This window comes from Ambystoma mexicanum, chromosome 10 (assembly GCF_040938575.1).
Source record: "Ambystoma mexicanum isolate Mex_15411 chromosome 10, UKY_AmexF1_1, whole genome shotgun sequence".
In the NCBI taxonomy this organism is placed as follows: domain Eukaryota; kingdom Metazoa; phylum Chordata; class Amphibia; order Caudata; family Ambystomatidae; genus Ambystoma; species Ambystoma mexicanum.
This window is the reverse complement of record NC_090932.1, coordinates 697,678,881-697,694,762: the sequence shown is the minus strand read 5'-3', so window position 1 is coordinate 697,694,762 and position 15,882 is coordinate 697,678,881. Positions and strand designations below refer to the sequence as shown.

At 47.7% G+C, this 15,882-nt stretch overlaps 1 long non-coding RNA gene across 12 annotated transcripts in view; it reads left to right on the top strand.

Moving 5' to 3' along the window:
* Window positions 1-15,882, top strand: part of LOC138491664 (uncharacterized) — a 47,437-nt gene that overhangs the window by 2,399 nt on the left and 29,156 nt on the right. For 6 of the 12 annotated variants that reach the window (XR_011276068.1, XR_011276061.1, XR_011276059.1 and 3 more), the window contains exons 2-3: window positions 1,711-1,788; window positions 14,894-15,066. This is a non-coding gene — a long non-coding RNA (uncharacterized lncRNA). The remainder of the gene's footprint in view (window positions 1-1,710; window positions 1,789-14,893; window positions 15,067-15,882) is intronic. The other 6 variants (XR_011276066.1, XR_011276065.1, XR_011276060.1 and 3 more) reach the window with 3 other exon arrangements.

Here is a 15,882-nt window from a genome sequence, read left to right as displayed (position 1 = left end):
TTTTTTCTGTCCTGAAAGGGACACCATGGAAATCAATGGTCAATGGGGTGGTGGAGTGCATTCACTGTTGAAAGCACACACTACATGCTGGACACATTATTGTTGTTCAAATGTGCATTTTACACGTTCATAGGAAAAAGTAATTTCTAAACTCAAACGCTGCAGAAACTTGCGTTCACTAGTTTTTCTTTTGTGATTTGTTTTTTTTAGATTTTTTTTTTTTTTTAATTTTTTTTTTTTTCGGTCCGAGCACCACACCAATACTCTGTAATTTGTGTGCACATTGCTTTGCGTTTTATCACTGATTATATTTATAAATATGTTATGTTTATCAAACTGGTTAGTCACAAATGCTTCTGTTGGGCTGACAGCAGTTATTGGGAAATTAAACTGGGTTTGTGGCTGTCAACTTTTGATTTTCACTACAGAGGCAAAAATAGCCGAACCCATCCCCAGACACATTTTATTGTGCTTCCTTTTTTATAAGTAATTGCAAAAGTCATTGATTAACACGTTTTCTTGTTTTGGTTAAATTCAACCTTAAACACAGTAAAAGAAACAATATATCAATACACATAATTATGATTTCCATATAACGTCTCAGCAACGGTCTTGTCAACTTGCTGAGCTACCCCTATAGAGCGAGTCTATGCATCCTTTGATGTACTAAAATCACTGCATTACCAACAGTACTTTGGTTGCACTGCTGCCATAGAAATGATTTAAAGTGGAATTCATGTATATCGTCCTGCTGTGGGTGCCAGGCCTTCGCCTGCATGGGGCCCTCGTCCCTGCCATGGCAGCCGCTGCAGTCTGCTGCTACGTCAGCGCTGTCACCTAACTGCAGTGAAAGCTACATGGCTATTACTCGATGAAAGTAAGCTTGGTGAGTTAAACAACTACCATGTTGGATTCAATGTAAGATATGTAGATGAATGATTGGAATCCCAGCAGGCTGGACTGCTCGACTATTCTAGCCTGGGAATAGAAAGGGTAAAAAATAACCAGCTCGCGCTCTTTCTCTTGCTCTATTATTTGTCTGTCTCTGTGACTGAATGAGTCACATTTTCAGGTATGTGCTCTGACTGTTCTGTTCACTCTGCTAGCTGGGGTGGACTGGCGGTCTATAAGGAACTTTGGAGATTTCATGGTAGGGCCCTGCACCCTATGTGTCCATCTTGCGTGCGGGGGAGGATGTGTGCCGATGAGTGTAGGGCGCAAATATTGGTATGGTCAATCTGGTACATCTTTTTGTTTTTTGTTTTTTTTTTATTGTACTTTTTCAATCAGTAACACAAATTCATCTTGGGAGCAAAGTCCCCCAGCAGAAATGGCACCATAAAAAATCCTGACATTTGTAGTAGAATTTGCAGACGGTAAAAATTCCTTTTTTTTAAAAAAAAAACTGTATTTTGCTGTGGGTGATGGTGGGACAATTTTAAAGGTATAGTTGGGAGTCAGTCAAGGATTTCAAAACTATTTTTGAGGCTGGTGCCACATGAGTTGAACTTTCAGTACCGCCCCAAACTGGAGATGAGAAAGGAAGTTGCATGCACTGTGTACTCTCTCCTGGTTTAACAGCATTATGTCCTGCTTACTAGCTGATGCCTAACACCCAAGAGGTGGTTTTTACCCCTGCTCATCTAATCTTAAATTTGAAGTCTCAGGTAGACCCATGTATCCTTGGCTAACTGTTTGTTTTCATTGCAGCAGCGTCGCTCCAAGCCTAACCACCTGTGCCCCTGCAAGAAAAATCCATTGAAGTACTTGATCCAGTCATGCATGCAGGTAAGGATTTCTTTTGCCTATGTACCATTGGTTGAGTAGAAGTGCTGAACGTTTATATCGGCCCTGTGCAATGTGCATCCAGGTGTGGTTTTCGCCGCCAATCTGTGTCGTAGTCCAGGACCACACTCCAAAAAGAAATTGGATCTAGAACTTCACGATCTGAACAGGGAGTCTTCTGAGACTTGTATCAACGTGGTGTTTTCATTCTTTTTTTAATGCAACTGGTATTTCTGACCAGTTTCCTCCTCTCCCCCTCTCCTCCCCCCAAGCTGTTCACATGTTTTTTTTTTTTTGGGGACTTTTTTTTGTTTTTTTTTTTCCCTAGCCTTTTCATGTGGTTCATTTTAAGTCTTTGCAAATGGTGTTTGCCATTTTAAGTCTTTTTGAAGCATTTTTAATTTTGCAATGTTTTCAGATTCAGCTCCTTTTTTTAGATGAATCGTTGGTACTAAGTGAAAAGATCTTTTTCACTGTACCGATTGTGGGGGAGGGGTGGTTATTTTAGAAAGACTGCTCCATAACCGCAAAGAGCAGTCTTTCTAAATCGAACTATCATGCTTGTCAAACCCCTGCCGCACACGAGTGCATGCAGGGGCTGACGGGCGTTGTAAGCCCCAGCGGCGTCATTGCAGGAGGGAGAGGTGAGTTTTGGAGTGAGTGTGGGTAAGGTGCTTGTTTGGGGGGCAGGGGTTAACCAGCCCCCGATTAACGAGTTAATGAGCGGGTGGGGAAGGAGTGGGGCAGTATGTGATACTAAAACAAATGCAAAAAATGGCAAAAAAAACAGGCCTTTTTTTTGTTTTGTGTGTTTGGACTTTAAAATGCAGAAATATCACACAGAACGGTCTCGTTTCCTAGTAACTATAACCAAAGATGGTAGGAATCTGAAATGAAAAGCAGAAGGAGAGGTGGAAACGGACAAAAGAAATGCAAAAACACAGAAATCTCTTTTCTGATGCTTGTTAATCTGCTTAGAATCACATGCTGTGCATATGGTCCGACATCCAGTGGTAACTGCGGAGTATTGCATCTTGTCTTTCGGGGACCGAAAGGGGACCTCGGCATAGGCGTGTCTGAAACACTATCCCTATTGTGACATCTAGTACCCAAAATCCCTCACGCGCTGAGGTCCCTCAGATAGTTTTTTCCGCCCAGGTAACTGGTCGCCCTATAGCGGAGCTCTTCATGAGACATTGTTTATCTTACCGAATTATCGGCTTAATCCCCCGTTAAGTCACTTCGCCCATCAAGAACATCTTCGACGAAGACTACGGGGGAATCGTCTACGGCTGTGGGTTACGGCGCCTAAGATCTGGCGTTCGGACTTCCACGTGGTCGGGCCTTCTGGCCGGCCTCCACAGTAGGGAGAGTGGGCTTGGGGTTTGCCATACTGTTATTATGCCTTTCCTCTTTTGCACTGCTTTCCTTTTTGGTCTGGTCACCCTTCCCTTCTGCTATGGAAAGGACTCCATTTAGATTCTGCCCTGTGTGTAGGGTCAGATATCCGTGGAAAGCCGAGCACACGTCGTGTAAGGTGCGCCGGTTGAAGCGGTGGGCCGCGTACGTAATGTCACGCATGTTGACTCCCCTGCCGCGACAACAGCCAAAGTGACAGGGGTACATCGGATGACCAAACGTCCAACGCAGACGTTATAAACCTTGAGGGCGACTATTCTATGGCCGCCACACCCTTCCTGGCTCGACTCTGGTCTTGCTACAGGGACCACACCCGGTGACACGGGCGTACAATCGCACCGCACAAAGCACACAACCCAAGTGCCCTCCTCGACGACTTCGGCGAATAAGGCGAAAGCGCCAAACGGTCCGCCGGAAACTTCTGCAACGCCCACGGATCGGTCTGATCCGAAGCCTTCCCCGCATCCGCAGCAGCGCATGACGACTGAGCATAACAAACATAACAAGGGCGCTACTCCCCAAGCTACACGCGCCGAAGTTTCAGAACAAGAAACTTCGATGGTTTCCAAGGCCCATACAGGCTCAAACTACAAGTAGGCCTCTACCCGAGAAGCCATCCGCTGGCCCTTCTGGAGCCGCGGAAGACATTTTCACTGCCAAAACATCATCGGAGGCAGCGTCTCCCGAAGATTCAGTGACTATCTGTAAGAGCATCAATAGGATTGCTACGGCGGTGGGCCTAGTACCGGTTCCGCCCACAGTTATGGGCCAATCCGCCTAAAAGTTTTCCACGGATTTGGAAGACGATCCCGAAGACTCTTACGAAGAAAGCCAGGTACCCCTCTCAAGCACCCTGAGGAGATCCTCTCAACACCTTGGGGCGGAGAACACGGTTCCTACGCAGCTAGGCCCATTTGGGTCATCCAAGTGGACCACGGAGCAATTCGAGGGGTGTATGGATCGGCTGGAGCAGTTTTTCAGGGCTTCTGATCAACCTCCGCTGAAAAAAGCTCGGGTAGACCCTAATCCTCAAACACAAGATGTCCAACACCTAGATGTCCAACACCAAGTTGACTATCAAGAAGATGTCCAGATCAAGGAGCAACGGACAACTGGGAGGACACCCACAAGACGATCACAACTCTATCGTTTGCCTCGACTCTCCCCCCCCCCCCCATCCACCCCAATTCGACAAGCTTCCCCGGTGGATGATCAAATGGCTTTCAACAATATGTTGAAAAAAGCAGCAGTATTCTTTAAAATTGCCACGCTTGAAGCCTTGCCCGAACAAGATTTTGCGGAGGACATTAATGAAAAGCCTCCGGCAAGCCAGTCTATCCCTCCCTTGAGCTCTGTAAAGAGACGGCTGGCCCCTTCCTTACTCACACCCGCTCAGACTAGGGCTGTGAACCCAAGGGTCGAAAAGCTTTTCTGACCCTCCCCCACCGACCGGCTTTATATCAAAGGACACGCAATCCCAGACTCGCTGGTGGTGACCAACACTCGCAAGAGAGCAGGGGTTCCCCTTGCCACGGGTGAGTCACCCCCATACAAGGAGTCCAAAAGGTTGTACGCCTTAGGCAAACGGGTTACGTCGGCGGCGGCCTATACCGTCCGGATTGCCAATAACACAACGTTACTGGCAAGCTACGTCGACGCCCAATGGAACCTACTCCAGGAAGGCCTTCGAGAGGTTCCGGAACCAACCAGAGCCAAGCTTCTCGCCATTGTCTCGGAGGGCAAACTTGCCAATCAGAATGTGGTAAAGAATACCCTGGACACCGCAGAGACAGCAGGCAGGTCTCTCGCATAGGGAACTCCTAAAGAGGCACGCGTGGCTGCGCACGTCGGGCTTCAGGCCTGAGACCCAGGCATCCATTATCAACAAACCCATCGAAGAGGCCGACCCTCTTCTGGAAGGCGGTAGACGATGCGTTGGAGACAGCCAAGATGGAGCACGAGACTATTTCGATGCACCAAATTTCCCAGAAACCCTCTTCACAGAGGGGCAGCAATTCTCGGCGGTCCTTTCGAGGACAAGCCTGCGCCGCTCAATTTCGGCACGGGCAACTTCAACTCAAGTCAACCTGCTGCAAGCCCCACTTGCTACCCCCAGAGGGGTCAGAAGCGCAGAAAGAATAGCGGCAGAGGCTCCAATTCCAGAAGAGCGTCAACTGCGGGTCAGAAATGACCACCAAGTCCAGGTCCCCTCCCATGTCTCCCCGGTCGGGGGGGGGCGACTAACATCTTTCCTCAAGGCATGGGAGGGGATAACTTCAGACCAGTGGGTCTTAAAGACGGTCGCCCACGGTTACTGCATAGAATTGGCCCGACCTCCACAGTTCAGACCGCCAAAACATCGACGCCTTTCACCGGAACATCTGCAGATCCTGGTCCAAGAGTTGGAAGCGCTGCTGGGAAAGGACGCCATGGAAGCCGTCCCGATTCTTCAGGTAAACGAGGGTATCTATTCAGTGTAGTTCCTTGTACCCAAAAAGGATCTCGCCATGCGTCCTGTTCTAGACCTGCGCCCAGCGAACAAGTTAATAAAGCCCCAGAAGTTTTTCATGTAACACTGCAAGAGGTGATCCCATTGCTAAAACAGGTGGACTTCATGACAACATTGGATATGAAAGAATCATACTTTCATATTTCAATGCTGCCAGCGCACAGAAAATTCCTAAAGTTCGTGATTCAGGACAAACACTACCAGTTCAAGGTACTCCCCTTCGGCATAGCCTCGGCGCTACGGGTGTTTACCAAGGTCCTGGCAGTGGCACACCTGCGCAGACTTTCAGTTCCAGTTTACCCTTACCTTGACGTTTGGTTTATCACGGGGGGACTCGTTCGACGTTTGTTTTTCGAATACCCAAGAAACAGTAGACCTAGCCTGGGATTTTTTTTATCAACGAAAAGAAATCCAGCTTAGTCCCCAGACAAGTAAAACAGTTCCTGGGGGCTCTAATTCTTACGGAAGATGGTCTAGCCTTCCATTCCAGCGAGAGGGTTCAGAACTAGCGCTCTCGTTCCTCAGTATGTATCCAGTCGAGAAGTGACGGTACCCAGCTATGCGTTTGCTAGGGATGATGGTGCATGCGTCCCATGCAAGAGTGGCTCAACAGCCAGTGGTGTCAGGCCAGCGGACAATGGGGAGATCTGTTAGTTGTCTCGCCAGCCATCGTTCTCTCTTTGCAGTGGTGGTCGAGAGAGAACCTCTTGAAGGGGAAAACCTTCACCACTTTTGCAGTGGAAGCCACTCACGACAGACGCATCTCTCACGGGGTGGGGGGTAGCGTCCAACCAAATAAACCTACTGGAGCTACTAGCAGTGTTCAAAGCATTGAAAGCCTTTCAGGAGCAACTGCAAGGGAAGACCGTGCTGGTCCTAACCAACATCACAACAGCAATGTATTACCTGAACAAACAAGGGCCACTCACTCTCCAGGGCTATCCAAGCTGTCCCTAAACATTTGGATATGGACTCTCAAACACAAGATGTTCCTGATATCCCAACATGTTCCAGGGGAACTCGATCTTCTGGCAGACGTACTCAGAGATTTTCCTCTGCCAGAAGAGTACGAATGGCGACTGCACAACTCCAACGTCTTTGCAAAATGGGGGTTTCCAGAGATCGACCTGTTTGCTACTCAGGAGAACGCCCAATGCTAAGATTACGCCTCCAGGTACCCCCAGAACCGATACAAGGGGAACGGTCTCTGGATAACTTGGTCTGGGAAATTTGTCTATGCTTTTCCCCCGACTCCACTTCTGAACAAGACAGTACACAAGATGCACCAGGAACCAGTCACCATAATTCTGGTGGCTCCCATGTGGGCCCGCCAGCCTTGGTTCACGCACCTGATGGAAATGTCCCGCTCCCCACCAGTCAAGCTGCCCTGCCCTTACAACATGTTGTCTCAGGACAGGGGGGAGACTCTGCACCCATGCCCACAAACTCTGAACTTAGCAGCCTGGCTCCTGAAGTCATAGTTTGGACATCTGCAACTCCCTCAAAGATGCATGGACATACTAAGGGAGGCAAGAAAGCCGAATGCGCGTTATTGCTATGCCAGCAAATGGAAACGTTTTGTCATCTGGTGCCGTTCCAAAGGCATCAATCCCACCAATAGCTCGCCTTCACACATTGTGTTATATCTAACCCATCTGTTGGTCCCTGGGTTAGTCTTCAATTCCTTAAACGTTCACCTAGCGGCGTTGTCAGCCTACACCACGTCACAGCAGAAGGTGTCGTGGTGGAAAATACCTGTGATTAAAGCCTTTATGGAAGGGGTTAAAAGAATGTATTCCCCCCCCCACCGTCACTCACCCAGCCCCTGGGTGGGATCTAAATGTGGTTTTAACCAGGCTCATGGGACCCCCTTTTGAGCCTATGCATAAAGCTAGTCTGAAAGACCTGACTTACAAGACAGCCTTTCTAGTAGCTATCACTTCTTTCAGAACAGTTAGCGAACTACAGGCCCTCTTGGTTTTGGACCCCTTTGTTACAGTCCACAAAGATGAGGTAGTTCTGCGCACACATCCCAGATTTGCACCGTAATGTATTTCGTAGTTCCATGTGAACCAGTCATTCGAACTACCCATGTTCTTCCAGAGACCTACTAACATGGCCGAAAGAAGCCTTCACACCCTAGATGTGCGCAGGGCAGTTATGTTCTACATGGACAGAACTAAACCACTGAGGAAAACTAAACAATTCTTTGTTTCAGTGGCAGCTGGTAGAGAAGGGGATCCTGTCTCTAAATCAGCAATATCAAGGTGGATTGTCAAATGCATCACACTATGTTTCTCTCTTGCAAAGAGAGAACTGCCCTTCAAGCCTAGAGCACATCCTACTCTAGGCACTGGGGCATCCATAGCATTCATTGCTAATGTTCCCTTAGAGTCCATTTGCAAAGCGGCAACCTGGAGTTCTGTACACACCTTTACAAAACACTATTGCCTAGACACTCATTCTAGGTCTGATTCTCAGGTGGGACAAGCAGTACTAAGACATCTTTTTTTTTTCTACTGTTCCTTCTCACAGCCCACCTCCAACTCCAGGTACCGCGCGCTAGTCTATGCACAGCATATGATTCTAAGCAGATTAACAAGCATCAGAAGACATGCATTACTTACCGTAAAAGCATTTCTGATTATTGTATCTGCTTAGATTCACATGCGCCCTCCCTGCTCGGGGTGGAGGAACATAGACGTCTTACTACTTTCTCTCTTCATGTACTCACTATAGCCTTGGGCTCCCTCATGGCAGAAAAAATACAATCGGAGGGACCTCGGCGCGTGAGATTTTGGGTACTACACACGTCACAATAGGGATAGTGTTTCACACGCCTATGCCGACGCCCCCTTTCGGTCCCCGAAAGACCAGATGCACTACTCTGCGGTTACCACTGGCTGTCGGACCATATGCACAGCATGTGAATCTAAGCAGATACAATCATCAGAAATGCTTTTACGGTAAGTAATGCATGTCATTTGGACTTTGGGTTCACCTGGATCGCAGTTGCTGGACAAGTTAAGCGGCTGTGTATGGCATGTGGTGCTACATTAGCAAGCTTGAAGCCAACACAATTAAGGCAGGATTTGGAAACAAAACAGGCCGATTTAGCTACGAAGACCCAGGGTTTGTTTGTGCAGCAGCTGCAGGGCATGCAGAAGCACACTGTTAAAACTGTTCCCTCAGTACCTGCAAATGCTCTTAAAGCTTCTTAACCACATTAACTGGGCAAAAACAAAAAGCCCTTTACAGATGCTGAGAAAGTAATTCTGCCAACAATTCTCGCTGTCAACCGGGTAATGCTTAGTGACGGTGCAGCCGAGAAATATACCTTCCTCCTGTATGGGGTCTGGCATGGATTCACATGCTCATGAATATTCCCAGTTGTCGGTGGGGAATCCTCTGTAAAGGAAAAAATCAGTTTAACTTCTGAACTGTCTTTCTCCTCCAATCACTGGTCTCTGGCTCATACTGGCCCCCAGTCAATGACTGCCTTCTACCCAAGCCCCTCCTCTGACAGCCATCTTCATATTTTTACCGCATGTTCAAATGGTGGGAGTCCTCGTTCATAGCACTCGGGCTTTTACAGCATTTTGCGCTCTTTCTAAGAGTTTTATTTTTATTAATTGTTTTGGGTCAATCGAGCCTCAAGCTCCATCGATCTACCTTCCGATTGATGGGGACCCATTTTTCAAATTCTTCAGCGCCCCTTAAGGGCGAATTTTGTCGTACCTTTTTGGAGGGTTCCAGACGCTTCTTCATGGCCTATGCCGCGTGGACATGGCGGATAAGAAGGGCTCTGCACCCCTGTTCAAAATTTGTCCAGGCTGCGGAACATCTTTTCGGACAACGGGCACTCCCTGTGCCTTACTGTCTGCATGCAGACCCGACACGCATTGAGGATGAATGTACGTTTTGTCAGGACATGGTGCCCCGCACCGACGCAGGCGCCTGAACGAGTGGCTGCAGGCTAAGGCCCCTGCTCTGGGTGAGTCCTGGCAGCATGCCTCCCCTGCCCAGAAGAAACCGTAGCAGTCTTCTAAGACCTTTTGAGGGCGTTCCTCCCACGGGGGCCCAACATAAGGCTAAGCCCTGCGTGTCCACTGCCCCCAGAACAGCGACTACCTTCCTTTCGGACTTCCGTCAGCAAGTCCCATGGTTCTTCCAAAGGATTCGGTGGAGGTACCTCGTCCTACCATCAACCCTCCCACTCGTCGGTCCAAGAGACCTACAGGGGCTGCGCCATATCTGGAGGGTGGCGCTTCGAGGGCGGAACAGGATTGAACCGGCTGTGACGTTGGGCCCCCACCTGTGTACCCCGGTGGGAGGCCGGCTGGCGAACTTCATCAGCGTGTGGTAGACCATCCCCACCGACAGTTGGGTGCTGGATGCTCTCGCCCCCGGGTACACCCGGGAGTTTACCACCAGTGGCCCGGCAGGAAAAACACATCTCCCAGCTTCAGCTGGAGGTGCGGGCCATGCTTAAAAAAAGGGTGCGATGGAGGTCATCCCAAAGAGGCTCAAGAGTGTACTCTTGTTACTACTTCGTCAAGAAGACTGGCGGTTGGAGGCCTATCCTAGACCTCTGCCGTCTGAACAAGTACATCAAGTTGCAAAAGCTTTGGGTGGCGATTCTTCAGCATGTGCTAGGACAGCTGTAAGAGGTGTATTTTCTGTCGTTGCTGGACTTGGAGGGTGCCTATTTTCACATCCCCATGGGCCACAGCAAGTTTCTGTGCTTCGTGGTTCAAGGGCAACATTACTAGTTCCAGGCCCTTCCCTTCGGATTGAAGTCAGTGCCAAGAGTTTTCACCAAGTGCCTGGAGCCGGCACAGCTGCGTCTACGAGGGATCCACGTGTACCCGTTCCTGGATGACTGGCTCATACGGGCAAGCTCTATAGACATCGCTGTCGAACACACAGCGAGGTCTGTCCAACTCCTAAAGGATCTGGGATTCTCGGTGAACTATTAAAAGTCCTGCTGGATGCTCTGTTTCTGGGATCCCGACTCAACGCTGTCGTGCCTAGTGCCTCAGTCAGAGGATCGTGGGCATCTTGGGCAAGGTGCAACAGCTGTTGGCCCAGACGATCGCAAGAGTGAGGTCCATCAAGTCCTTGCTCGGCATGTCGTCATGCATATACCTCATTCGGCTGTGCAGGCTACGGATGCGTCCACTGCAGGAGTTCTTCAATGCCCGTTGGATTCAGGTGTCGGGCAGCTTCGAGGACAAGATTAGACTCTCATATAGACTTTCTGTCGAGCGATAGTGGTGGGGGAGTACGTGCACATCTTTCCGCGGGTGCTGTTTCCCAGACCCCACCTCATCAGGAGACAGTCACGACGGACGCCTTTCTGTAAGGATGGGGGGGCGCACACCGGATGTCTTCACGCAAGAGGCTTGTGGCTGCCAGAGTAGAAGACGTTGCACATTGTGTTGGAACTGCGGGCAGTGTTTTGGGCCCTCCGGTCTTTCCTGCCGTCCCTCAAGGGCAAGGTGGTACGGGTCTTCACGGATCAACACCACCACGATGTTCTACATCAGGAAGCAGGGACGTCCAGATCCTTGGCGTTCTCCAAAGAGGCGCAGGACCTATGGCGCTGGCAGGGAGCGGCGCTCTTGCCACGAGTGAAGTTCGACGGGACCAAGTAAGTGGGGCAATCCCAGATCGATCTGTTTGCGACGAGCACCAAGTGCCGGAGGTTCGCCAGCAGGCTTCCCCAGCCATGCAGCATGGTCGACTCATTCTCATTCCCCTGGGACGGCCTGTTTCTGTATGCATTCCCTCCGTTGCTTCTTCGAACTCTGATGGTCCCGGTGCAGGATAATCCTCGTTGCACCGGCGTGGCCGAGACAGATATGTTACCCAGACCTTCTGGACATGTCAGCGTTCCCTCCAGTCAAGCTTCCGGCAGTCGCATATCTTCTTGCCAGGAAAGAAAGGGCGATTCTGCACCACGACCCAGGATCGCTGAACCTGAAGGCCTGGCTCCTGCTGCACGAGTTTGGGGGCTACGACCTCCCAGCGGATTGTAAGGTGCTTGCCAAGGCCAGAGCATCTACACTCAAATGCTACGGGCAGAACTCTTCAAGTCTTTTTGTCCGAAGGCCCCCATTGAGTAAAATAGTTTCTGCCCCCCCCCCACCACCACCACAAATGCTTGTTTTCTATTCAAAACGGTAACCATAATCCTTCAAGCCCCCCACTAGGGGGCAGTTTGAAGGCCGCTGCCTTAACAGCACCCTAGCTGTTCAGGATACAGAGGCCCCCTTTTAGTGGGCGGGGCAACTCCTTTCCAGTTCCACACAATGACTGTTCTACTGATCAGGCTGATCACTTTCAAACCGTCACCAAGTAGGGGATAAATGCTCCTACTGGCTGCCCCCTTTGGCTTTAATGCTGTGGCTGCTCCAGTGCCCCCACAATGTTTTGCACAAATGGGTCCATGCCTTCCTCAGATATGTGCACCCGACCCTCTTAAGTAATTTATCTACATGTATCTGGCCGAGGCACATGTAAAAAACCATGGCTCTGCAAAATGTACCCATGAATTTAGTTTTTAATTTTCCATTGCTATCGGTGCTGCATTAATTCAGCTGTAATGCATCATTTATGGCACAGTAGCAACGTTTATTGGGGCGTGGGGAGACATCTGACCTTTCTGGATGTTTATTAGCAAAGGCCTAATATTTACTTTTGTCCCCTCCCCCCATCCCCTGCCCCTCCCTGACCCTTAAACCACAAAGATTGCTTTGGTCATGGGTTCTGTCCCTGCATACCCTCCTTTTTTCTGGTCCCTATCGTTTCCTGTACATGTTGCTGTCTGAAAGCTGGGATTCTCTATGGTTATATTTATGAAACTGAAATGGGTGCTTGTCTTTTAAAGGACACGCACAATGACTGCAGCATTGTAGGTACAAGAGCTCTGCAGTTAAGAACGTATTGCCTCTCCAGAACACCCACCTCTAATTTTATTAGCGAGCAGATGCAACTAGTTAAAGCCACAATGGGTGAAGTCTTGGAGGAAGTTATGAAGCACCAAGAGACGCTTCACTCACAAATCGGGACACATCAGGCAGGAACATCCATAGCAAGACCACTATAAATTGATGGTTTTGGGTACAGAACTGGTTCACAAATACTTGGTGCATACTAAATTTACTTTTTCTTCTTTTAAGCAATAACTTATCATGGCACTCTTTATCTTTTGATTCTGACAATTCTGTGTATTTGAAAGGATGGGCAACTTGAGCGTATGGCAATTCCCGGTGAAGTTGATTGTGAATGGCTGATAGAGGGTCTTGAAGAAAGAAGAGAAATACGTGAAGAAAAGGATTTCAAGGCAGTCGGGCTTTTCTAGTCAAATAAGCAATGTGTATTTTTTTTTTGGTTTTTTTGTTTTGTTCATCTATTTGTTTTTTGGGGGGTTGTCACGGTATTAGTTTTATGACTGTACGATAACCTTCTTGCCAAATGACGGTATAGCAGGTGGAGTAATCCAATCTTAACAAATATTTTCTAAAAAGGTCATAAATTGTCAGATTTTTCATCACAAACAAAAACAGGCACCCAGGGCCAGAATTGGGCTTTACAACATACTTTCTACTGAAATGCCACCCTTTGCTTCCACCAAACACACTTGTGGAGAGAGGAGGAGGAGCCCTGCTGCGACTGGCAAAGCAAACTGAATAGCTTTTCTTAAGTGGTCATTTAAGCTTTTAGCTCCCCCACTGGCTAATGGTGAAGATGAACATGTTGCCATCTTTATAGCCTGCATGCCACAGATCAATGGAGGCTGATGGTAGTATACGCTTGTGCGCATGCACATAAACACGCACGCTCTTTACGTTACAGCCTTTTAGTTTACTTGAGGGCCAAAAGGTGTTCAGTAATCACAGACATCTTACCCTTTGGCAGTGGGGGAATACCCACCGATGAGTGAATTCCGCAGTGTGACTTATTATATGTAAATTCAATGATAGAACCACGGAAATCCCCCATTGTCATATGTTTAGCAAACATTATCCATTATAAATATATAAACCCCAAAGCCGCCAACCCAAAGAAACCCTTTTCCTTCTTGGCACTGTATTTATTCTTCCTATTGCTAACATACTGATTTTGTGTCGGGCACGTGTGGTTTATGGAATGGCATTAAAAACTGTTCCAACTGATACTGCGTGGCAGATGGCACATCCAACAGTGCAAGACACAGACTGCGCCGCACTTGCTTACTGCAGCCTTTCCAAATCAGATTGAAAAGCACACTTAACGGTATAGACAGTATACCGGTATAAACAATGTGATGGTTATTTTTGTTCAATTAAGTGGTTCACGGTATCTTTAACGGTATACCGTACATCCCTAGGGTGGAGGGTACATCTGACGTCCCTTCTGCCCACCACTTTTACTGCATATTTTTCCTCTAGAGTAACTCTAAAGTATAGATGGTCTACTGATTTTATCTTGTTATTGGCAATGCGCTATGGGTTTAAAGCCCTCGTGGACCGTAGTCCAGGGTCAGGGTATGTGTGCAGCTAGACTGAGTTGTGGGGAGGGAGGGAGTGAAAGTGCCAAGGAGAGCAAGAATAAGCAAAAATCCAAGGGGACCGATCGTATCGCCCTTAGGGCAGTCACTTACCCCAGTGTGCAGCTCAAGCAAAATGTTTGTTGTATTGGTAGTCACATTATGAAGTTTCAACTTGCCTGACAGAAAACATTTGACGAAATATTGAAAACATATGGTGATGCAGAAGGACTAATTGAGGCTTTAAAAAGAAAGGTAGTAAAAGCAGGTACTGGTGGAATCTTGAGTGAACTATAAGAAGATGCAGTGAAAAAAACAAGGGGATTATATTGTAAAAGCTGATGGGTGGAAACTGACTGTTCCAAAACATATTAATGGCTGTTCACAAAAGCTTGAAAACCTAAGTCTTTTGGAAGGGATGGCTAGTGTTGTTCATTCCTTCCTCAGAACCTGCCTCTTACTTCACCTGGACAATTGAAAGACTAAATTGTCAGATGTCTTGGTGTAATGTTGCAGTTCCCAAAGATGTAGCTGTGCAACAACTACAAAATATTGGACTATAAAATAAGTCAATTGTCTGTTACAGATGTTTTGTCGGACAGATCTAATTTGACATGCTCCACTATATCACCATGTCTTCTCAACAGGTCATGCCTGTTTGGACAGGGAAGTGACACCTACACGTTCCCACACACCTGCGCAATCATTCAGATTGCGGTCTTTAAAAAAAATGGAATTGGAGCATCCCTACAAAATGGAATTGGAGCATCCCTACAACAGAGTTTGGTTGCTACTTCAGCCCCTGCTACTAATCAACAAGGTAATTATAGCTCACGCACTGCTATGTGAAACTGAAGATGCAAGTACTCTTGTGTGTAGTTGATCTGGTGATTTGGTAGGTTAGTGCCAAACTTGTAAATGGTATATGATTTTGATTTCTGTTAGGGGGTGCAGGGGGGCCAGCTAATGTTTTCATGGGTGTTGTGAATGGTTGAACTTAATTGCTAGCTGCTCATAGTGATATTGGGTGAAATGATCGGCAGTCTGTCATGCAGGTAGAACTTTAATGGAGTCTGTTTAGGTCACAAAATGTGTATTTTAGTGCAGTGATTTGTAAGTGGGAGTTTATTTGGTGTGATGCCATGTTAACCAGAGGTGATAACTGGAATGAGGGAGGTTACAGGTTGGGTCAGACATTGTGGGCTGGATTTGTAGTTTTGTGTACTAAATCCTCTAACTTAGTTAATGACATTTGAGTGCTCTAGCAAAGATGGAAAGTAATGGCTGCAAATTCTCTTTAGTAAACTATCCTTAAGTCTTTACACTCGCCCTATAGTAATACCACCCGTCTTGCACACAAGGAATCAAAACCCTTTTCCTAAATCTTTTGGAAACAACATGATCTGCAATAATTTTTTACAATTTCAAACCAATGTAGTTGTCATGGGGTCACCCTGGAGTAATACAAGATCATCACTGGAAGTAACCGGACCTCATCCTGGAGTAGTTCCTGGAGAAGTTTCTGTGATAACTCTAGAGTCCTCGCATTTAAATATTGTGGCCTCTACACATACATCGAAATGGTTTTGGATGATCTCCCTAAACTAGCCATGGATGGAGTCACTGGATGACTTCA